This window comes from Canis aureus, chromosome 7 (assembly GCF_053574225.1).
Source record: "Canis aureus isolate CA01 chromosome 7, VMU_Caureus_v.1.0, whole genome shotgun sequence".
Classification (NCBI taxonomy): domain Eukaryota; kingdom Metazoa; phylum Chordata; class Mammalia; order Carnivora; family Canidae; genus Canis; species Canis aureus.
This window is the reverse complement of record NC_135617.1, coordinates 17,232,711-17,257,725: the sequence shown is the minus strand read 5'-3', so window position 1 is coordinate 17,257,725 and position 25,015 is coordinate 17,232,711. Positions and strand designations below refer to the sequence as shown.

At 41.5% G+C, this 25,015-nt stretch overlaps 1 protein-coding gene across 11 annotated transcripts in view; it reads left to right on the top strand.

The window, feature by feature from the left end:
• The first annotated feature begins 207 nt into the window (after nucleotides 1-207).
• The window catches only part of KLHL32 (kelch like family member 32), a 234,664-nt gene continuing 209,856 nt past the window's right edge, over nucleotides 208-25,015 (top strand). For all 11 annotated transcript variants that reach the window (XM_077903008.1, XM_077903016.1, XM_077903015.1 and 8 more), the window contains exon 1: nucleotides 208-545. The gene's annotated coding sequence lies outside the window, so the exon portion shown is untranslated. The remainder of the gene's footprint in view (nucleotides 546-25,015) is intronic.

The following is a 25,015-nucleotide window of genomic DNA, read 5'->3' as shown; positions in this document are numbered from 1 at the left end:
GGGCTCGCCGGCGGCGGGGGGCGGGGCTGGCGGGGGCGGGGCTGGGAAGCGCGGCGTGCGCGCCCCGGGCGGTGGGGGCAGGGAGGAGGGCAGCGCGTGCGCGCGCTCGCCGGCGGAGGGGGGCGGGGCGAGGCGGGCGCGCGCGCGGGCTCCCCGGAGGCGGGAGGGGGCGGGGCCGCTCCCGGGCCTGTGCCCGCCCCGGAGTCCGCCGCGGTGCGTCTCCGGGCAGCCGCCGCCGCCGCCGCCGCCTGGGGCAGAGCGGTCGCGGACGCGCCACCTGCAGTGCCGGCTGCTGCTTTCTATTTACTAGCAAGCACCTTTCCCCGCGGGAGAGTCCGGGAGCGCGCGCGCACACACACACACACACACACTCACACTCACACTCACACACTCACGCTAGCGAGCGCGTCTTCACAACCGCATCCCCAAACCGACAGTGCGAAGCTGCTGCGGTTTCTCTTAGCGTCCGCCTCGCGGGGAGAAGCAGAGCCGTCGTGCAGCAGGAGCGCCCGGTGCCCGGCCCCGCAGACCGCTCCCCCCGGCGGGTAAGCCAGGCTCTCCTCGTCACCTGCTCGGGGTCGGTGCCTGCAGAGCGGAGGGAGAGGGCGGGCGGCCGGGGTGCGCCGTTGGGGGCGGGACCGCAGTTGGGATCTCAGGGGTAGGCGGCGGGTGCAGCCGGACCGCGCGGCCCAGCGGGAGCAGCCACTGCTCCGGTGCTCGCTCTGCAGACCCTGCAGGTGCCCCCCGCCTCCCCGCCCAGCCCCCAGCCCCCAGCCCCCAGCCCCCAGCCCCCAGCCCGAGACGAGCTGTGCTCCTTGGTTGCCAAGGAGACTTGCTTAAACATCAGCTCTGGGACATCTGTTGAAACGACGGGCTTTTAAAGACGATGCTGTTCTTTATTTTGATTCTTAAAAATGAAATACACACCGAGGACCATGTGGTAATTGGGCAATCGCTAAGATGTATTCTGGGCATGGTTTCATTCAACTTCAAGAAGAGCGGTAATGCACTCATCTAACGTGCGCTTTAAAACGGATTCGTCAGATGAATTTTTCAACGGATTGTGTCTTGAATCATAAATCACTCCCATTTTGGTGATGCTCTAAAGAACAATGAGTCCAATGAAAATCCCCCCCCTTCCCCCCCCCGTTGCCACATTGTATCTTGCAGTTCACTCAGGCACTATTATCTTAACATTAAAAGTGAAAGAGGAATTAACTGTTTCCCACCCAAGGATGATCCGCTGTAAATTGGCCGCAACAGGAATACACAAGTGAATTCCTAACGCGAGGAGATAGCGCTCATGACAAATTTGCTAACGTGTCTATGGCCACTGCATCATTAAGTGCAGTTTTCTGCACCTCTGCCCATCTCTAAGAACATTCTGTTTCCTTTCAGGTCCCTTGACTGTTTTGTTTTTTACATATATGTCTACATGCTGACGGATACAGATGTAGAATTTGTGCCATGCCTTATTACTCCCAAGATTCGAAGGTTTTGGAGCTCATATTGAAATGTTGAGAGGAAGGAGGCACAGAGAAAGCAAGATCCTTGCGTTGTTGTTGTTTTGGTTTTTTTTTTTTTTTTTTTGGATTGGATCCTTTTTTGGAGAACTGGGTGAGGGCCAAGGTGGAGGTCAGTACTCAATTATCTCTCCAGGACCCCTAATGAAGGGTGTGTCAGTGTTACTTTGAAGGCTCTGGTGCCTAGTGGGTAAACTTAAAACAGCACTTGAAGGGACCATCAATCCATTAAGTATCCTTTGCACTGATTTCATACCTTCATTAGGAACAGAGATGACCTAGTAAAGATCTTCTGGCATTCAACAGTTCCTTTTGTTTTCCTTTGATATTTGTTCATCTTTTTATCTCTTATTACTTCAAATTCTTTTCATCCAGTAATACGAAGAGCAAGGAAACTAGTAATAGCTGAGGAAGCATTAGAGGGGTTTTGTGCAACTGAGGGGGGCTGGGAAATAAATAAAGATGACAAATATTTTATATTACACCTTATGAAGTACTTTTCCCCCACTCTTCTTTTTTATTCCCTACAACAATCTTGTGAAGTCAAGGAATTATCTGCAGTTTAAAGCTGAAGGACCCAAGACTCAGATTTTGTGGAAGGTCACAGAGCTAGTGAATGGGGAAGCTTTTTTTGGATCCAAATTCCTTGACTGTAAAAAAATTCTGTGTCTGTGTTTCCAATGCACAAGTAAGATAAAATAGTGGAGCAGGCCCAGTGGGGGCCATGTGGGAGAGAGGGTTGTGGACTTGGAACATACAAAACCACTATGGAAAGGGCAGCACCAACTCCCTTGTAGATAGATGACTGTTGCTACCCCGGCTCTAAAACATTCTGGTTTTTCAAGGGAAACAGAAGGTTACATATTTTTATGTGAAATATCCTTCATTTTATAAACTAAGGACCACACTGAAAGTGTATTTGGGCCACAGAAGGCCTGTGGACTGCCAGTTGCAATCCAGAGTTACGGAGTTCTCATTCAACTCTTAAATATTTTTCTCTTATGGAATACCGATGTGAATGAATCTATCCATCATTATAAGAGTGGTGAGGAGTTTTCTGGTTTTGATATTAAAATCTAAAAAATGCACCGTATCTTTTCGTAAATAGGTCCGAGGTTTTTTTTTTGTTTTTTTGTTTTTTGTTTTTGTTTTTGTTTTGTTTTAGGGCTCCTAGGCCTCTCATACCTAAGAGAGAATAAAAGAATATGAAGTGCCCCAAAAGAGGAATTTTTTTAATCTCGTGAAACAAAAGCCTTTATGGTTTAAAATTTATGTTCCTGGGTGTTTTTTTTTTGTTTGTTTTTGTTTTTGTTTTTGTTTTTTTTTCTGGGCGTGTACTGTAAACTACAGAATAAGTAGGTTGAGTACCTGACATTGTAGGAAGAGGTAGAATGAAAAAAAAAAAAAAGAAAAACAAAGGAAGAGGCAGAATGAGAAGTTAGTCAGAAAAAGGAGCATCCTGAGCTTTTCAGTGAAAATGACTTTTTCAGGCAGCCTGAGTGGCTCAGTGGTTTAGCACCGCCGCCTTCAGTCCAGGGTGTGATCTTGGAGACCCAGGATCGAATCCCGAATCCCACGTTGGGCTCCCTGCTTCTCCCTCTGCCTGGGTCTCTGCCTCTCTCTCTCTGTGTGTGTCTCATGAATAAATAAATAAAATCTTAAAAAAAAAAAAAAGTCTTACTAAGATTTTAGGTAATTAGCTAAAGCCCACCATAGAATACTGCAATATTCCAAAGGAATGAAAACATAAATGGGAACTCAAGGGGTATTCACTTCTAGGATGCTGACATAGAAAATACAGTTTACTCCTTAAATAACAGCATCTTGTAATGAAGCATATACCTTTTGAGAAGCTGCCATCTTTTCATGTTTCTCCTAACACTACAGAGATGTCAGCAGTCTTCACTGAAGCCGACTTGATGGGGTCAGAAAGGACATTTATTTATGTCATTTCTTTTGTGGATCCAAAAAGGTGCAGTTAAAAAAAAAAAAAAAAAGCTAAGATTTGAACAGTGACTTTTAATAGTTCTCAAATTTTAAAATCCTCCTCTAGAAGGATACTTTGATAGTAAATAAGTGCCTTTCAGTTTCAATTCATGGAAATATGTTGCATCTCCAGTAAAGAGCTATGTTATTACTACTGTGACAAAGTCCTGGCTTGGTGCTATAGAGATAACAGCTCTGCCGTCAAGGATTCAGAGCAAACAAATGTCCTGTTCCTGGTAGCTTCCACTTTTCCAGCCCCTTCTATGTTTTCCCTATATGGAAAACTACTTTCTATATTTTCTTCCTAACAGCTCTATAGAATAAGGATCTTATTGTCATTGTATCGATAGAGAATCTGAGACTATGTGAAGTTAAACCAGACAAATAAATGAAAAACCTCAGCAGCTCTCCTCACTTCACACCTTTCCTTCTCTGCCGATTACCTAATGGAAGTTATAGGCGTTGTGATTTTGAGGCAGTTGTGTGTTAAATGCTATGATAGAGATACCAGATGCTGTAGAAACACAGATACAGGGAAAAATTAAAAAGTATGCTGATTGTGGAGATCAGATTATTCCTGTGTAGGAGGAGGATTAGTGCTGGATCCTGATGGCTGGGTTTGATTCTAGTAAATGAAGATCCTTTCAGCTATGCAAAGAGGGTAGGCTCTGTGAGACAGTCAGTTGGAGGTGTGAATTGAGGGGATAATGCTCATGAGGTCTGATATTGATGAGCTCATCATTGTTGCTGAAGGGATGACACAAACTGTGGTAAGAAATACGGTCTCCCAAGACGGAATGGAGTGTATCAAGAACACAGAAGTATGGGTGCGTAGCAGGGAGTAGAGCAAGGTGAGGTGGTGAAGGAGACTCAGAGGGGAGTTGTAGACGTAGGGGAGAATCTGAAGAGATAGTATTGATTCTTCTGAAAGACTGACATAAGGGGAAGGGGTGAACAAAGTATATCATGTTCTCTATACAGAGTTTGGAACACAGTAAATATCCATGAACTATTATGGTGTGTCTGTATTCTTAACATCCAGCATCTGGCACATGATTTCCTGTCATGATACCACTTTTCTGTGGAAAGAAGGTGTACATAGACATTTTATGTGAATTTAGTTGGAGTGGACAAATATCTGGATTTTCAAGAATGGGCAGGAGATTGTGCAAATTCAATGAGGAGAACACGTCAGTGTAGACCTTTTAGTAGGGCCAAGACTTAGAAGTCAGGGAGGCTCTTGCAGATGCAGATTTTTTTTTTTTATTTATTCATGAGACACAGACATACACACACACACACACAGAGAGAGAGAGAGAGAGGTAGAGACATAGGCAGAGGGAGAAGCAGGCTCCAAGTAGGGAGCCTGACACGGGACCCGATCCCAGGTCTCCAGGATCAGGCCCTGGGCTGAAGGTGGCACTAAACGCCTGAGCCACCCCGGCTGCCCAAGATTTTGATGTTGGATACACCTTTGATGAAGTCTCATCTGTGGGACAAATGAGGAGAAATATAAGCTGCTTGTTAGCTATTTGAAAATATTTACTCAAACCCAGAGTGACAAATAAATGTACTCTGCTCTTGATCCAGTCAGTATTTCTGTTACCTGGATGGAGATATGAAAAAAAAAATGTGACCATCTAACAGAAGTGGGCTTTGGCTTCAAGTACTAGATCTGCAGTGAGTGGGAGAGAGAGCTACTTGTTAGAATGGTGGGCACAAGATAAGAGGATGAGATGAAATAGAGACACGCCATAGCTAGCAAGAGTCTAGCGCGGAGGTCATTTTAACTCCCATCAAGTAGCATATAAGCCAGTATGATGATTTGCTTTTCACAGTAATGGAAAAAAAAAATATTCTGAACAAATGATGTGAGGAGTCTGTCTTTCTTACTTAGCTTTTTGGTGACAGTGACGATAGGCCAGTGGAGGTGGTCTCTGTGTTAGGTAGCACCTTTCTCTCCTTTTCTTGTCCTTACATACTGGTTCCCATTATCTCAGAATTTCTTTCACTGTGGAGATTAGAACTTAGGAATTCAACCTACAATATCTGAACTTTCCTTCTTACTAAGAATTAATAGATTTATTCTGTTCCCCTTTCCCTGGTCCTGTTGTGTCCAAGAGGATTATTCATTCTCATCCCCTTGTCGCCGAAATCTACCCTAAGCTGAGGAAGCACGGAACTTAACTTTGTACCCTTTTTGTTCTTGCCTTGTTTCGTATGCACACCGCAATGTGTTAATGCATTTTATTAATTCGGTTTAGACATACGGCATTATAAATTTTGGTGAGATTTTAAAAAGAACTTATGTATAAAAATGGTTTTGCCAACTTGACTTGGAGTCAGATTAGTTCTGCACATGGCCAAAACACAGAAAGCTGTAAATTTGTCTAAATTAGCTTTGCAAGGTTGAAATTACTGACCTGATAAGATGATTTTTAAATGAAGAAGGAAAATCTTTGGCAGTTTTCATAGACTCTTGACTTTCCCCTACATGTTTATTTGAGGCATAATATATTCCTCATTTCATGCCAGATGAGCCAGTTCCAGCTACTTAGAAACAGGGCTCCCCGCCCCCCACCCCCGACAACCGGTTTGGCATACAGGATATTGATCGAATAAGTAGTTCCATTCTGGATGATTGCTTCAGTGGGAACACATTCAATGCTAATGGGACAGAAGCCAAGAGCAGTGGAGGAGGCATTTTGCAATTTTTTATGACATAAATTCTGGTACCTCATTTTAAATCATTACTTAGAAGCCTTATTATTTATGAGTTTTAGTTCTTAAGTTGTATGTGCAAGGTAGCATGGCACAGCGCGGAGAACATGAGACTTGGGGCCTGGATTTGAATACTAATTCGACACTTCCTGGCTCTGTTATCTAGTCTGGCTACATATCCCCTGTAGGTCTCATTTTCCTCATCTATAAAATGGGGATGCTATTACCTACATTATAGGGCTATTCTGAGATTAAATAAAATATGCATTAAAAAAACATCTAACACAATGCCTGGTGCATAATAAAATCTTGGTGCTTAATTCCTTCCTGTGCTTCTCCTTACTTCCCTACCTTTGTCTTCCTCAACCTGAGGGTATGATACACTTAAATTTCATATACCATATACCACTTAATTTTCATGTACCATATAAAATGTCTTAATCTGGTCTGCCAGTGTTACAGAGGAGCTAGCCTCTTAGTGTAATGGAGCTTTGAGTGAGTGGTGGGCTGCTTGGGTGGACCCTCAGGGACATATATTTTGGTGTCTTTCCTCTCTGGCAAGCTACCTCCCCCTCTTTCTTACAGGAAAAAGGCAGATGATGAGGGCTCTTATAAGGCTTTCCTCAGGGGTCCCCATCTGTAAAAAGCTCAGAGGCACCCCTTGTGTGGAATTAATAGTAACAGCACCTAGGATCTCGTGGATACAGACTTCCTAGCCTTTCTGTGAGGGCAAGGTATAGTTGCCTACATTTTTTTAGACAACTAAGGGTTTCCCTTCATGGAGAATTATGTAATTTTATGAAAAGGTCAAGAGCTCACCAGGCTCAAAGAAAAAACTCCTCAAATTCACTTTCAAGTCAGATAGGATTAAAGGCTTCCTGAAGAGAATACTTTCCAGTTAAATCTGTTTTGTTTTTCTTTGTACTCTGCACCACGATCTGCCCTTCCTCTGCCCCCACCAAGCAACACTCATCCTCACAAGGGGTAGAGTAATTTTTCTACTTTTTTGGTATCATCTAGTTCTCTGACTACCTAGGAGTACAGATGAGGTCAGTGTGTCTTGACTTTTTCATGGTCACCCCCTTGTAGTTTGTGGACTTGGGGTAATCCAGACAGTTGTGGGAGCTGCAGGCAGTCCACTGTCCTGGTGACTTTTGTAGTAGGTATGACAAAAAACATTTATAGGAAGGCAACCTGAACAGTAAATTTTAGGAATATACTATACCAAGCTAAATTTTGTTTTTATCATATAATCAATCACAAAAGCACATCCTTCCAGAAAAGACTATGTTATGTGTTCTAGTGTGTATGTATATATGTGCTTATTTCAGTGTTTCTTTAAATGTGTTGCAATTTAATGATTCAGATGTATTTTTAGTAGTTGGTGAGTAATATTAGTGCATTTATCTAAAATCAAGCTTAGGGAATTGTTAATGCTAAATTTGTAATCGTTTGTCAAAGATAGAATATCCTTTATCTGTTTCTTTTATCTCTATGGATCCAGAAGATAATATATTAAAATTAAACTCCAAAAAGGTTTGATGTGTTGTGGGCATTAATTATAGGGAAGTGTCGATTCGATAATGAAAAATACAGTAGCCAAGATGGTACCAGTGCCAAGTCTTGTGTTTGCATTGAATTCACAGAGCAACAAAGTTACAAAATCATATTACTAAGAAAAAAATGTCTACTTAAAATATGAAGATATTTGCAGTCACTCCCAAGTGATAGCTATGGTTATTATTTTGGAAATTTAGGTTTAGAATTGAGGTAGCTATCTGAATGGAGGAGATTTATTTTGGTAGAGTCTTTTTTGACTTGCTTCCTCATCTACTCTATGTGACATTCCCTGAAAGGAGATTTTTTTTTTTTTTTAACACTGTCTCTGTGATGGTAGTAGTGTAGATATAATCCAGTAACCCTTCAAGGGCTTTGAGGATTCACTAGTCTTTCCCAGACTGATGTCCATGAGCTGATATGGCTGATTGGTTTTTTGAGAATTTAAAGCCTAAAGAAATATGTAATGAAATTTTTGGTTCTTCCTTTTATGAAAACATTAATAACCTACAATCTGATTTAATTTGGGATGAGCTTATCTTCTTTAGCTTTGAGTCAAAGCTATTTATCTTGTCTTGAAGGTATTTATTATCACCTATAGATAGGGCTTCCTAATTGATCAAATGTCACTTGAGAAACTCACGCACAGCCTTTAGGCCTTTCTACATAGCATTTAATTAGGCTTTTTACTGAAATCCTAATTTGTGAATCTTAGTGTCATCTATAAGGTTTTATGATAAATTTCCCTTCTCTGACCTCATAATCTTTTACAAAGTTGTCCATTTTTTAAATTTCTGTGTTTCATGGTGTTTTGCCAGCATTGCTCACCAGAAGTCTACAGTTAATTTATTGTTGTCACATTTGTATTGCTTTAAAAGGGAATATTAATATATATGATGTATGTAACTGTCAGTGGGTTTGCAGATGTGGGTGAAATTCTTTGGCTAGCTCATACTTTCCTGGTGCTGATGTTTTGCTGCGCATGGAATTGGGACAGGAGGAGTTAGTTCCATGGTTTAACTATGTGGTACCAACAGGCCTACATATTGTCTGTGAAATGGAGGATATACTTTACCTATGGGTGAAAGACCTAGTGGATCATAAAATTCCCAGACCCTTTAACTATGTGCCTTGATTACTGTATTTTTCTTTTTGGCCACTGCATTATTAGAGTTCTTCTGCTTTTTCCATATTGACCTCTTTCAGAAACCATATCTGGTGATGGTTTTAGAATTTTATTGCCATCATTCTTTGTTCATATGTAAACTTGCAATGCCTCAAGTTTACGGTTTCTTTGTTGGGATTGGTATACTGTTTCTTTGTTGACTAAGAGAACAGAGGATGTAAGAGGACCTTTTGCATCACAGTATTAAGTGAGCCCACCTCATGGGTTGGATAGTGTTAACCAAGGTATTTAGGAAGCTCAGGCTCACTGAATCCAGAGCTTTTCTTAGGATCAGGTGCCTCTCCTTACCTGGAGCCTCATGGTTGACTTCAGGGATGGGTGTGTATTGAGAATTTCAGGATAGGGTCTTTCTATGTGATGGCACAGCACCCACCAGTGTCTCTGCCAGGAAAGAGGATCATCTCATAGGAGTCAGCCACTTTTCCCTCCCTGGCCGACTTCCAGGCTTCCTAATGGCAGTGCTACAGTTGATAAGGCCTTTTCTCAAGGCTATTCTCACAGAGCAGAACTGAAAATCCCTCACTGGTAGTGTTTCTGTGGAGTAAAGTGCTGATTGGGGTGGGCATGATGACGTGAATTGAGAGAGCAAGGGCACTTAGAGTCAGATTCCTTGAGTTTTCTGTTCTGCTTGGGGAGGCTTGATTTCAGAAGTCTGTGTCTCCTTCTGTATAAACTGGGGATAACATTAAGAATCCTGAGAACAAAATAAGTTTTTTTTAAGATATATTTTTAAGATACTCTGTTTATGTTAAGAATGCTCTGTTAATGCTTTTGAGTGGCCAATCTGGAACATTCCTTTAGAAAATCATACATTCTGGAATCTTGCTTTAGAATATTGATATTATCACTGTTCTACAAATAAGTCTAGCCCAGACATTTGCAACCAGGCCAACTTTCAGAATGACCTGGAATTGTTTTTAAAATGTAGATTCCTGGAACCTCTGTGTTTATTGTGTTTGAATTGGCATTGGTGCTGAGCCACTGAGTATTAAACTTTCCCTGAGTGTTTTTCGTGATAGGTCTAATTTGGGAACTGCATGTCTAGAGCACAGTGACCTGCTCATACTCTGTTTCTTACTCTTACCTCCCTAGAATCAGCCATGCCACCTGGATTTGGGCCTCGGCTTTCTTGTCATTCACACTCAACAAAAAATGGCAAGTCAGATCAGCTCTGAGGTCACACAGCTCTCTGGATACCTGATGGACATTTAAATATTGCAGGCAGTTCTTTACTAACCATGTGCCCCGTTTTGATAAAAGGTGTGATGTGTGACTAATGTCTTCCCTGCTAAAACAGAGAAGTTATGACTTTCCCCTCAGATTTGTGTATAGCTAATCAGGTGGATTGCTGTGGAGAGCATCTTTCTAAATGTCTCATTATAATATCTGACATCAAAGTTGTTAGATTGATTTTTAAAATGTACATTCTTGCATAAGATAGAATCAGATGCTTTTAGTTTATACCTTTTTAGATTTAGACCATGGATGGTGATTACATGGAATTAAATGAGCCAAATGGAGAATGCTGTTTCTACTGTCCATGAAATTTTATGAGTCATTGATCTCCTAGGTCAGTAGTGAACTACAGCAGAATAGTCTAAGATCTTTATGGCAGGATTTTGGGAGCAGAGAAGTTACAGTTTTGAATTGTGATTTGCTCTTTATTTTCGGGAGGGCTCAGAAAATGCTGTGTAGGTTTTTAATAGGCTTTGAAATGTAATATTCTGTTCTTACAGACTGTATGAAATAGTGTGACTGACTGTATTTGTATGCATCTTTTATTTGTGACACATCTTTTGTGTGCATCATTTGTGTCTGAGGGGAATTTTGTGACCTTATTAATGATCATCAACTTAAAGCATCAAAACATTTGAATTATCAGACATTTTGGGAAGATATGCAAACTGTTAAGCACCCATATAGAGATAAGGAGATAAAGAAACCTTGCCATTAGACAGCTTGTGAAATTATAAATGAATTTTAGACAGCTATGAAAGTGATCAGAGTTATGCGTGGTAAAAATGTTGCCTAATTATAACCTCAAGAGAAGTCATTTTCAGGTGTGTGAGTGTTATGAGCAAAAGGCAGATACCATACTTATATTTATTTGTCCCTGGTAATGTAATCATCATCATGTCTATTGTGGTGGTTTCTTTAACACTGAGGGACAGACTGGCTTAATCCCTATTGCAGGAAGGGATTTTTAAAAAATTTTGTTTTGTTTTTTGCAGAAAAGTTTTTTTTATAATTAGGAAGATTTTCGAGTTGAAGAAAAAGGTCTTTTGACCTAAACAATGACCATTGGAACTGGTCATTGTTGTATTGAGTTACCTTTTCATCCCTAGAAAATCAGGTAAAATGCTGTGTTTAGAATTTTGCCAAAAAATAGAAAGTGTACAGTTCTGCTTTTTATGTCAGGGAGAAGAGAGAGAGAGAAAGAGAGAGAGAGGGAGGAGATAGAGGAGAGAGAGAAAATATGACAGGGAGTAAGAGAGAGAGGAGAGAGAGGTGAAGATAACTGTACAATTGCATTTACCGTCAGTTAGTTTTGAGGCTGCAGCCTCATTAGGTGGTTAGCACTTGGCCATTCTGCCAAAATCATCTTTTTGGCCATCTGTGCCAAATTATAGGAAGTAATGGCCTTGGGCACAGCTGCTCCGTCTAATTTGTATTTCTAACTCATGTATTAATGATAATGATCACATAGAGAAGTCTGGTGGCCAAATGTGCAGAATAAATGGAGAGAACCAAAAACACACACACATAAATTTAGATGTACAAGAAGGAAAAAAAAAAAACTGTATTTCACATGATGAAATGAGAGTAGGTATTATTTAAATCTCTAGATAAGAATTCAACCTTTCCTACCTTCATATCTTTACAGTAGCACTCTCCTAGGGAGAAGTCACAAGAGAGATTGACCTTGAATTTTGGCACTTCTTTGTGACGCTTCATGAATTTTGCTTTGACATCGGTATTTTTATAGGAGGTGGATTTTGTTTGTATATCCCAACATCCATTGATTGGGCCTTTTCCCAGTTTAGCTGGTTCCTTTAGGAAGAATAGCTCAAGGATGAATGACTGCCATTTGGTGTCACTGCAGTTTTATTGGTTAGCTTGGACTGGCAGCAGGACCTTTTCAGGCAAGTTAAGTCTAATGTCATTAGAAATATAATTAAGAAATTATAAGAAAATAAGCTGTTCAGCAGTCCTCAGAATGCAAGGAAGACCAAGAATCTGGATTTTAAATAAACATTTCTACATTTTGTATGACCAATTCATTTGCCTAAAATGCTTCAACAAATGAATGTATTGGAAGGAAACTTACCCTACAATGATACTGATCTTTAAAAGAAAGTTACCAAAACTATATGAAGTGATTTTGGCATACATAGCAGAGTGACAAAATTCCCGATACATGCATTTATTTATTTTTTAAGATTTATTCATGAGAGAGAGAGAGAGAGAATGCACAAGCAGGGGCTGGGGGGAGAGGTGGAGGGAGAGGGTAAGAATCTTAAGCAGACTCCATGCTGAGCACGAGCCGAACTTGGGGCTCAATCCCATGACCCTGATATGATGTGAGCCAAAATCAAGAGTCAGTTGCTTAACTGACTAAGCTAGCCAGGCGCCCCTCAATACATGTTTTAAAAAGTCTTTCTTCCAAACCTGCCTCATCCAGAGTCTCTGCATCTTTTGTTGCTCAAGCCCCAAACCTTAGAGCTGACCTTGGTTTCCTTGTCTTGCAAACTCATATCCAAGCAGTAAGGAAATTTTGTGGGATCTCCCTTTAGTATCCCCAGAACCTGCCTGTTTCTCACCACATCACCACAGCCCTGCTACCACCATCATCCCACACAGCAGCACTTCTTGCTCCTTTGCCTCCCATGGAGTCTTCTCACTAGAGGAGCCAGCCCAAGTGATCCTTTCATCTCCTCAGTTAGGGTGTGTTTCTCTTTTGCTCAAAACTGCAAGAGCTTCCATCCCAAGAATCAGTCCACTCTGCACCATCTCTTATCCCCTGTCCTCCCCTCCTCCTCTTTACTTGTCCACTCCTGCCCTGGTCTCACTGGCCTCCTTTCTGCTTTAGAACCTGTGCAATAGTTCGTGGTTCCCTGTGGCTGGGGTGTGCTTGGTTCTGACTACCCCCAGGTTCACTCCCTCACCTTCTTCAGGCTTTTGCTCAGAGGTTGCCAACTTCTCAGGGAGGCCCATAATTTTTTTATTTTTTATTTTTTATTTTTTAAAGATTTTAAAAAAATTTGTTCATGAGAATACACAGAGAGGAAAGAGAGAGAGAGAGGCAGAGACACAGGTAGAGGAGAAGCAGACTCCATGCAGGGAGCCCGATGTGGGACTCGATCAGGATCACACCCTGGGCTGAAGGTGGCGCTAAACCGCTGAGCCACCCGGGCTGCCCTATAATTTTTTAAAAAAAAATATTTTTATTTATTTATCCAAGAGAGACACAGAGAGAGGCAGAGACATAGGCGCAGAGTGAGAAGCAGGCTCCATGCAGGGAGCCCGATGTGGGACTTGATCCCGGAACTCCAGGATCATGCCCTGAGCATGAATTTTATCTGTATTTTCCCAAGTTGGGCATTCTCAAAACAACACACTCTCAAATCTACTTTATACAAAGTTTTTTGTTTTTCTGTTTTGTTTTTGTTTTTGTTTTGTTTTGTTTTTTTAAATCAAGGGTTTCTGGCAGACACTCAACTGCTGAGCCACTCAGGTGTCCCTGATCTCCCTATTTTAAAACTGTAAGCTACCCACCAGCCCCCTGCTTGACCCTTAACTCTCCGTACTCTGTATCACTCTTCCTTTGCCCACAGCTCTTATCACTTTTTAAGAAGAGTTTTACTAAGTGATAATGTGTATACCATAAAAGTCACCCAGTATATTGAGGTACAGTTTTAATAATTTTTAGTAGATGTATATAGAGTTGTGCAGTCACTAATACAATCTACTTTTAGAACACTTCCATCACCCCAGAAGAAGGTTCCCTTGTATCTCTCGACACAAAGGATCTGCCACTTGGGGTGTGTCGGACAGTAGACCAGCCTGAGTCTCTTGGCTTTTTTTTAAATTATTTTTTATTATTTGCAGCAAGTCAGGGGACAGGGAGATAGTCTCTCAGCGCTGTCTCCATGTGGGGTTGGCTGTTATTCAGTGTGCTAGGGGCAGGAGGCTTGATGCATTCCGGAGTTTATACATACTTTATTACTGAGGCAGTTGGGTTCTGGTGCACATGCCTAGCATGTCAGCATGCTAGTGCATATGTTGTATGTTTGAAAAAATGGTAGAAAACCCCTCGTTGGAGGAGATCTTAGGACTCAAATGAGCTATTTAGGGCACCTCTGGGGGCTTCTGCACAGGTCCTTGGCTCACACTGGCTCAGTCAAGGAGGTATCTGGTGAAACACTTGGGTATAAGTCTCTTTGTGGGAGCTGCTTGTTTTACAGAAGTCACATTCTTCCTCTGCTTTTGTCCTTTTTCCCTCCTCCTCCCTGTTGATAGCTTGCAGCCACTGTTCGAGTACCTCCCTGTTGGGCCCTAGCTAACACTTGTATCCATTTACAGTTATTCCCATCCCCTGGCCATCCTAGGTAAGCCACCATTCTGCTTCTCTATTTGTCTTTTCTAAACATTTGAATACTGATCCTTTCTTGCTGTGTACCAGCAGTGCTTAGCACCGTGCTCAACAAATGTGGGTTAAAGGAACCATGTGTTCGTGTCAAATTAAAATATTATCATATTCATGTGCATCTGACCTTATTTGCAGATAACTAGTGTGTTATCTTAATCTTCAGTGATCCGGGCCCCCCAGTCTCTCCTTTCTGGTATTTGTGTGTCCCCCTCTCTCCGTCAGATCTCCCAGCTGCTCCTGTGATTGAAGTCCTCAATCCTATAGCTTCTTTGCTGGTCTCTCTATGTCACTTTCTTCTGTCTTCCATCCCTTCCTGTGGATGCTGTTGGAGTATTATCTCTAAAAACTTGGCTTCTGGGGCGGCGCCTGGCTGGCACAGTTGGTTAAGTGTCTGACTCTTGGTTTGGACTCAGGTTATGATCTCAGCAGGGTGTCTGCTTAAGACTTTTCTCTCTTCCTCTCACTCTGCCTCTCCCCCTTGCTCCTGTGGTCGCTGGCTTACTCTCTAAGACAAATAAAAAAGAAAAACAACTTGGCTTCCATTATCTCACTCTTTCTAAAAGACCTATGGCTTAATCAGTCTCAAAATGCATTTCCCCACCTGCCTTCTAATTCTTCTGGATGTAAACCATCCTTTACCAGGGTTGTATATAAACATGCTTTTAGGAAATACTGATTTCTCTTCAACCTCCAGTGTTATGTATGCCTGATTCCTAAGCCTCTTTGTCCAGTAATGCATACTTTATTTAAACACACACACACACACACACACACACACAGACACATACACACCAAAAAACCCTTGAAGCCTGTGGAGTTGGCTACTTAAAGGAATCTAAGAATTTTATCTGTACTATATTTTCCCAAGTTGGGCATTCTCAACACACTCTCAAATCTCCTTTATACAAAGTTTTCTTGTTGTTGTTTTTTTTTTCTGTTTTTGTTTTTGTTTTGTTTTGTTTTTTAAATCAAGGGTTTCTCTGGCCACTAGTGTAGAGAAGGAAAGTTCTAGGATTACTTCCATAGTGGAAACAAAACAACATGTCTGGCCAGCGCCCTCCAACATCAGGACCAGACCTTTGCCTTTCTTGACTCACTGTTCCCTGCCAGAGGGTATTGGAGCAGGACAGAGTCTCACCGTGGAGAACTTTTCCTCTGTGATCCAACCTTCTCGTATGCTTCTCATGTGCTTCAAATGCCACGTCCAGCTCACTCCATGCTTCTGTTACTCCTTTCTGGCTGCTCTGGTCCTTCTTGATGACGACTGATATTAAAACTGCTTTTAGACTACATTGTTCACCAGGCACGTACCTCCCCACAGCCACTAGATTTTGGCTGTTTGCAGCTGCTTTTCTTTGTGCAGAGGCAGTGGCAGCAGCAGGGTGTGTCCATAGAATGGCTTTGAAGACAGCCAGCCTTTAGGTTGCATCCTGGTTCTCTCATTTGCTGGTGATTTGGCCTTGGGAAAGTTATTTATCTCTTTGAACCAAGTATCCTCATTTGTACTATGGGGACAGTTATACTTTGCAGTATAAATGTACATCGTGTATAATAATGTATACAAGTTTCCTTGTCCAGGACAAAGTAGGCACTCGGTTAATTTTTGATATCTACTATTAAGGTTATTCTTAAGCAGAAGCAGGAGAGGCTGAGGAGCTAATGGTTTCTCCCTTTTCATTGGGGAGAGCAAACCTTTCTTCCCATTACCACCTCAGCCTGGGTGTGGAGTTAATGTAGCATGTAGGAGAATGTAGGCAATCTCATTTTGACCACCACCTACTCAGTCTCTCAGTCTCTAATGCTAACGGATAGCTTTGGACCACACCTGATCTACTTGGGTGGACCCCACCCTACTTCCATACTCACATTTCAGGATGAAAGCTATGAAAGATTTTCTGTTGTTGCTGCTTGAATATGCTTATAAAAGCATTGCCAGTTTTCTTGTTAATATTATTCTATTCGGTCAAGAATTCTCATTCAACACATAGTTACTGGGCATCTGTTGGATATCAGGCACAATGACAGGTGCTGATGAGTCAGTGGTCAGATCTGTATCATCTTAAGAGCTGATGCTCTAGTAGAAGACACGGGCTTTCATCAAATGATCTCACAAATGAAGGTAAAATTGCAGTTGAAATCATTTCAGAGAAGAGGTTTGTGGTGTTAAGAAAAGTGTAAAAAGGGTTTTCACCTGTTCTGAGTGGGAGGTGAGGAAGTCTTCCCTGAGAAAGTAGGGTTAGGGCTCTGAAAGAAGTGAGAAGTTACTGAGGTGAAAACTGGAGGACAGAGGATACTTCAAGTAAGGGAGAGAGAGATCATATGTGGAGGCTCACTGCAATGTTGGGAAAAACACATGGCCTCAACAAGATACAGGGTGTGCAGAGAACCAGGGACATTGTGGGGGGAATATGCTGCTGGACGGTGGAAAGGGCAGGACCAAACCTGGGACTATCACAATACCAGTCTTTATCCTGAGAACAATGGGAAGCCATTGAGGAAGATTTTTAATCAGAGTGACACTGGAAAGCTAATAATGGCTTCAGATTGGAGGAGAGCACTCATTGATTATAGGAAGGCCCTGGAGTCCATTGTTCTGGTTCAGATCAGAGTTGATGGTAGTAGCTCAGCCCGGAGAGGTAGGGGTAAAGAAAGAGAAGGGGGCTATATAAGGCCTCTTTAAGAGGTAAAATTTTCAGGTCTTGGTGATGGATTGGATATTGAGAATGAGAGAGAGAGACCTGGTGACTCCTACATCCAAGTGGGTGGTAGTGCTATTCCATATAGCTGTGTGGGAGAAGGTGTATTTGCATGGATGGTGGTATTTATCCATACAAGTGTGTGATGGTGACATTTCACTGAGTGTATGTTGGTGCTGTTCATTGAGAAAGGAATTCTACAAGAGGAACAGTTTGGGATGGATAAGGAAATTGTTGCTGCATTTATGGCAATATCATTTTTTTTAAAGATTTTATTTATTTATTCGTGAGAATACACAGGAGAGAGAGAGAGGCAGAGACACAGGCAGAGGGAGAAGCAGGCTCCATGCAGGGAGCCTGACGTGGGACTCGATCCCGGGTCTCCAGGATCACGATTTATGGCAATATCAAATTTGAGCTGTGCTTGAGATGTTCAGATGAAGATGTCAAATAGGAGGTTATTATTGTATGTTTGGATATCATAGAAGACTCTGGGCCTGTGATACAATTTTAAAAAATATTTATTTATTTATTTATTTATTTATTTATTTATTTATTTATGAGAGACACACACAGAGAGAGTGGCAGAGACATAGGCAGAGGGAGAAGCAGGCTCCATGCAGGAAGCCCGATGTGGGACTCCATCCTGGGACTCCAGGATCATGCCCTGAGCCAAAGGCAGATGCTCAACCGCTGAGCCCCCCAGGTGTCCCTGTGATACAATTTTTAATTGGGGTTGGAATTACCTAGGGATAGAGTAGATCATTCAACTGAATCCCATAGAACTACTGCGCTTAATGATGAAGTACAGTAGAGGGAGGAGCACAAAGGAGCAAAAAATGTGTAGCCAGAGAGAAAGGAAGAAAACTTTCCTCCTTGAGGATGAAATCATAGAAGCCAAGGAAGTAGTATGCTTCAAGGAGAGAGCATTTATCAGTTTTGAATGCTGCTAATATCCAATAAGTCAAGGGCTAAAAATGTCAACTAATTCAGTGGCAGTGGAGTAAGGTATGCTCGATGACTTGGCACCCAGAGGCACCCAACAGCCCAGCCCTCATCACTTTGCCAACATGTTAATCCCAGAATCCTATCATAACCCTGCTTGAGCAACCCCAGGAAGACAGAGCTTCCCAAGTGGTAGAAGAGAAATTAAATTTCAGTTATAGAAAACAGTGAGAGGAGCTCTTAATTTTCTTGCATACCAGAATCTCCAGTAAGATGTGTACATACTCTCTGAATGATGTTCTAAATGATGTATGCTTATTCATTCAGCATACTTCATTGGCTACTTTGTATGGAAGCTAGGTTGGAGGTGTTCCCTGTCGGAAATACACTTACTGAATAGTAGAGAGGAAATATAGAACTATAATATATTTGTACCTGTCATCGAGGCCTCATGTAGGCATCCCTAACACAGGCACAAATTGTTGGAATTTAGAAAGGGAAAGCTTAATAGATGATGTGGAATGCATAATCAAAAATAGAAACTTAAGATGCACAATAAAAAATTGAGCATACTTCGGGGTAAGAAGCCTTCTGGAAACCTGAGATAATTAACACCTTAGGATTTACTTCAGAGTGCCACTGATAGCTCATTAGTCTTTCTTAGGTGTCACTTCTTGTTTTATACTTTTGCAAACAAATTTTTCAAGTCTTCTTCAAAGGTTTGCTTACCAGGTTGAGGTTTCAAAAAATAGATGTTTCTGAAAATGCTTTTAAAGGTACAGCTTTTATGATTCACATGTTCCAATAACAAACTAAATTTAACTGGAGTATCCAAAAAGTCAGCACTACTTTGAGTGTAAAACAAAGACCAAAAAAAGACATATTTTGTTCTTTCGGCCTGGGTTGATTTTAGTTTCTAAAATATTAATTTTGATAAACATCCCTACTAAATAAATAATTCCTCTCTACTTAGGAAGTAGTCAGATATGAATTTCAATATTTGACTTACGAGGTATGAGGATCATTAACTTTTTTCTTTTTTTCGAAAACCTATTTGTTTCCCCATTGAGAGTTAGCCATACTTAACTTGATTTAATTCCTTAGTTTCTTGAATGACTTAGATACATTTTAGTCAAACAAAACTAATACCTCAGAGAAACTGATTTTATTATGTAAAAGAGGTTTGATATGAGGTGGTAATAATAAAACAATTCAGATGAAGGCAGTATGTTGTAGCCAACTTTGTACAGCCCATGAAATTCTCTTTTACCAACACCTCCCTAAAAAGCAGGCCTGGGAAAGTACCTTGTTAGTCTCTCTCTCTGGAGCCTCAGTGGGGTCCCTGCTGCAAAAGGATGGTCTGGGATGGTGCCATGTGGCTGCTCTTTTTGCCTCTTTTACCCTTTACTCTTCTGCCCCATCTGCACAATGAGAAGACCCCAAGGAAGATTTGTAGCGCTTCGTTCTACTGAAGTCCTAGTTTTCTGGTGTTGAGTGTGGGTGGGATATGGGTTAGATAGAGACATATATTGGCAGGGGCTGTTGCGTACTTGAAGCCTGTTCATGGATCCGAGGTTAGAACCTTCTGCTCTGAACCATCCTGGGCACGAGAATCTGAAGGACCTTCCTCAATCCCATGTTTTCTTCCAGCATTCTCCCACTCTACTGCAGTGATGACTCTGCAGTCACTGCTGTGAGTTCAGGCTCTGTTGCTGTATGCAGCCTGAGGTCAGCTCGCCCCACTAATCCTGGCCAACCCGACTTGGCACTACTCCCAGCACTGACACTGCACCCCTCACTGTCTTTCTAGCTCATGACCCCTTGCACATGGTTGGTCCTATACGTGTCTGATCCCCAGCATGCTTCTTTACCTCCTTCTTAGTTCAAGCTCTGTGCACTAAGTTGAGCTCAATACCCACTTCCTTCAAGAAGCTACTCTTTTTTTTTTTTTTTTTAAGATTTTATTTATTTATTTATCCGAGAGAGAGAGAGAGAGAGAGAGAGAGGCAGACACACAGGCAGAGGGAGAAGCAGGCTCCACGCAAGGAGCCTGATGCAGGACTCGATCCCGCGTCTCCAGATTCACACCCTGGGCTGAAGGCAGGCACTAAACTGCTGAGCCACCCAGGGATCCCCAAAAAGCTACTCTTGATTAGCCCTATGTTACAATATTTTCTCTTGTTCTAGAAGTCCTTATCTACTCTGCTACTCAGTTTTCTGCATAGTTATGTTTTGTTGCCTTCTGTTGCTCTCTGGTTATGTGTTTCCATAATTAGAAATTATCACAGTAGTAGAAGCTACATCCAAAGTGTTAGAGCAGGAAAGGACATTAGCAGCAAGATCCTTAATCTTTATTCCACCTCAGCGAATCAGTAGCAGTGATTTACTGCAGCTGTAATGTGTGTACGCGTGTGCACGTTAAGAATATTTTCCAAGGGTCATATTAGAATCTCAAGGAGGGAGGGAGGAGAAGGCACAGAGAGATGGAAAAATCCTGTACTCAGGTGATTCTGATTCTAGTCCACCATCATTAATCCTTTGGTGTCACCATTCTGCAGAAAATTGCTCAATGCAGAATAGCTTCTGACCTAGCCTAAGTAATAAATAGGCAAGCTGGTTCACCCCTTTCTTGTGCACATGCCTTGGTAAGAATTAAATTAAGCATTCAGTGCAAGAGGTTTAGAGGAGAGACAGTAGGCAAAAAGAAAAGAGAAATGAGATGGAATGTTCATGCCTCCCCTCTATGCACACATATACACGCACACCCCTATCTACATATACATCACACATTACTACACATATTTGTACACATATACATGTGCATACACATACATACACACACATTCTCATTCCCCCGTCATGGCTTAGGAGACTATCATGGGGCCACTTGTTTTTTTTTTCCTCAGAATTTCCTCAAAATGTATTTGGTTTATGGTAGATGCAGTTTCCATATTCTTCTAGAACCAACTGTTAAAGGGCTGGATCTCTTGATGCTGTTCATGCAGGATCCATGAAGTAGAAGGATTTTTACTTCTATTTCAAAGAAGAAGGAGGAAGAACTTTATACTATTTTGCCAAGGAGATGTCTCACTTATATCCAGGTTGACACCTGCTTTACCTATTTCTGCTGACCCCCAATGTTGGATAATTTCACATAAGCTGCAAAGAACTCTCCAAACTGATTTAGTTGGATGATTACTTTCCACATGAGAGAGCAGAAGCCAGAGAAAGCAAACTGGCTTGCCCAGGGAGACAGTGGCAGAGCTGGGACCAGGACCCAGGTCTCTGAGGCCTTGTATTCATTGGTTGGTTGTCTCTGGTTTTATGGCCCTTACCGTGTCTTACACGGTACATGTTTTGTAAGCCTCACTTCTTTTTACAGTTAAGTACTTTGAGCTTCCTGCTGTTTTTCCCTTGCCATATGCACAGACACTCACCCCAACCATCTGGGGAAGGAAAAAGTCATATCTGGCAGGGAATGAGTATGCAGATGCATTCTTTTTATAATTAGCAAAAGAAGGTTGTTGAAGGTATGATTTATTTAGCCAGCTTCTTAGGAGCTAGATTCCAAAGCCATTCTTGTGTACAGAAAATATTTTATTTTGTAGAAAACTCTCAGGACACTCATTTTCTCAATCTGTGCTCTCACTTTTCAGCATGCGACTCTGACTTTAGTAGCTCACTGAAAGCTAGTGCAATGCCAGCATTAATTTGACCCCCCGGCTGTATTCTTTCCCTGTCAGTTCCTGTCCTCCAGGCTGTTGCTCATGGTTGTATCAAAGATGGGAGCAGCTGGAATCAGATGCCTGTGATTATTAAGACGGTAATTACTGATCATGCCGACACCAGCAATATTAACTAGTGCTTAAATAATTGAAAATGTTACCTATGAGGCAAGCATAGATTGAATGTATCAGAATAAAAGGCATTCTCTAGGATATCCTAGGCAATAATGAAATGTTTTCATTCTTGTTTCATTCTGATATTCTGGCTCAAAATGCTGTGTAGAGATAATGAACTTCAACTTTAATCAGTTGTCTTTTTTAACTTCTTTACAAAATAGAATTATGTAATAGCATCTGGAGGAATGCTGTTTTGGGGGAACAAGTCAGTTTTCTTAGATTTCTCAGGTTGTTAGGAGAGAAAGGGCCCATCTGCCACAGTAGCAGAATGAGTTTAATGATACTCTATGCATATAACGTACTGCGTAGTTTAGAAAATACTTTTAAGTTCATCATCTCACTTAATGTCCCCAAAAGTATTGGGGAGGAGATAGTTTTACCCCTGTCTTAGGGAGAAGTCAGTGTTGGCTGAGAGAGGCTAATTCATTTGCCCAAGTTATACTAGTAGAAATTTGTGAGGTTGGGGTAGAACATGAGAATTTTCCCATGATTTCATAACACCTTCCAAATCTATGAGGTGGCAAAAGACTCTATAATATACCTGTGGTATGTTTGGGAAAATATCAGGAATATTGTTTTCTCTGGTGGAATCTTCTGGGTCTACTCTTCATCAGAATAAATACTCACAGGAAGGAAAAACTGTATTTATTTATTTGTTTGTTTAAGGATTTATTCATGAGAGAGAGAGAGAGAGAGAGAGACAGAGACATAGAGGTAGAAGCAGGCTCCTTGCAGGGAGCCTAACGCGGGACTCCATCCCGGGACTCTAGGATCATGCTCTGAGCCAAAGGCAGGCTCTAAACCACTGAGCTACCCAGGCGTGCCGGAAAAGCTGTTTTTAATGGACAGATAGAATTTTCTTCATTGGAAGGATGATTGTCTCTAGTCTTAAGTTCATAATACTATGAATATAGTACTACTTTGATAACGTCTAGGATATGACTTCTGCCCTATATTAGGTAGTTCCAATATTTATGTACTGAATTTATAGCTCTCTTATAATAAAACTACTCTAATTTTTTTTTTAATTTAGAAAGCATTTCCTTGAGAAATTTGATGTAGTTTCATATACTTCATTTTTATTTGTCACCCCCCCTTTTTTAAAAGAATTTATTTATTTATTTATTTATTTATTTATTTATTTATTTAAACATTTATTTATTCATGATAGACACAGAGAGAGAGAGAGAGGCAGAGGCAGAGACAGGCAGAGGGAGAAGCAGGCTCCATGCAGGGAGCCTGATGTGGGACTCGATCCCGGGTCTTCAGGATCATACCCTGGGCTGAAGGCGGCGCCAAATCGCTGGGCCATCGGGGCTTTCCTGTCACCCTTTTTAATTATACCCCTCACCAGAACACTGCTGTGCCAACCCTGTGCTAGTTGTGAACAGTGCATATCAAGGCTAACTCCAGTGCTTTTCCATTACCCACTGTGATGACACATAACTCATAACTATACAACTGTACTTCCTTTCTGAAGAGCCAGAAGCTCATATCCAACTCCCTTAGATCAAAAGTCTCAACATGTACTCTCAGATTGGGATGTATCTGAAGAACTCGTAGCATAAGCCCTTCTGGAGAGCATAGACCTTGTGGAGAGAATAGAAGCTTTTACAGGCTTAGTTCTAGCCCAATGGGCTAGTTTCAGAGCAAAGACTTGATTCCAAGTACAGCACTGTGTCTGCTGCCCTGATTGTCCCCTGGCCCAAGTTCATTTGGATTCAAGTCCAAGTCCTAGAAAGAGGGTTTTTTGTTTTTTGTTTTACAAAGAGCAAGAGAGATATAGAAGCATTGCTTGACCGAAACCCTTATGGCTTTCTGAGTGGACAGTGGCATTGGTGAATTGTCAGTGCTGGCACTTCGAATTTGGGTTGCCTTAAGAAAGGGTACTCTTGGGCAGTGGCTTCTTCAGAGAGTTGGTTTTTGTGGCATCTGTGGGGTGTCACAGTCTTTACTGTTATTGTCAGGGATTTTGGCATGAGCTTGCTCCCCTTTAGAATGCACACTGGTGGAATGAGCAACTGTTATTGCTGCATAGAGTGGACACGTGAGAATAATGGGGGCTGAGAGCACAAGTCTGGTTTTGAGAGCCTGTGAGATAAGCCCTGGAATGATGAGCTGGTTTCCCCTGAGTAGTGGTAGTGTCTGAGGTTACAGGTATGGGTGGGACCCAGACAAGGAATACTTTTTAACAGTTCCTGGGAATACAGTTCTTACTCAAGTGACTGGGAAAATAAGAGTGGACACAAATGATAGAATGTGACTTATTTTGGTTTATGAGAGAATACTCATTTTACTAAAGACATACCAACAGAATTAGTAGGTTTTCAGACATTTATTTTTTTAAAGAATTTACTTACTTATTTGAGGGAGAGAGTGAGAGAGAGAGAGAGAGAGAGAGAGAGCATGAATGGGGGAGGAACAGAGGGAGATGGAAAAGCAGACTCCCTGCCCAGCAGGGAGACCAAGGTGGGATCATTACCTGAGCCAAAGGTGAACACTTAACCAACTGAGCCACCCAGGTGTCCCTAGGTTTTCAGACATTTAAAGTGTGAATTTATTTAGGGCAAAAATATTTTTAAAATTTTATTTTAACTGATATATACCATTCTGGTCAATCTAACCATTCAAGATTATATATAATATTTATTTTCAGTTCCTGATAAAAATGAACTTTTTACATGAATCCTTCCAGATCTCATTTACCTCACTTGATTTTTTCATAGTACTCCCTCTTCTAATTTTTTTATTTTTATTTATTTATTTTTTAAAGATATTATCTATTTTTTCATGAGAGACAGAGGCAGAGACATAGGCAGAGGGAGAAGCAGACTCCATGCAGGGAGCCC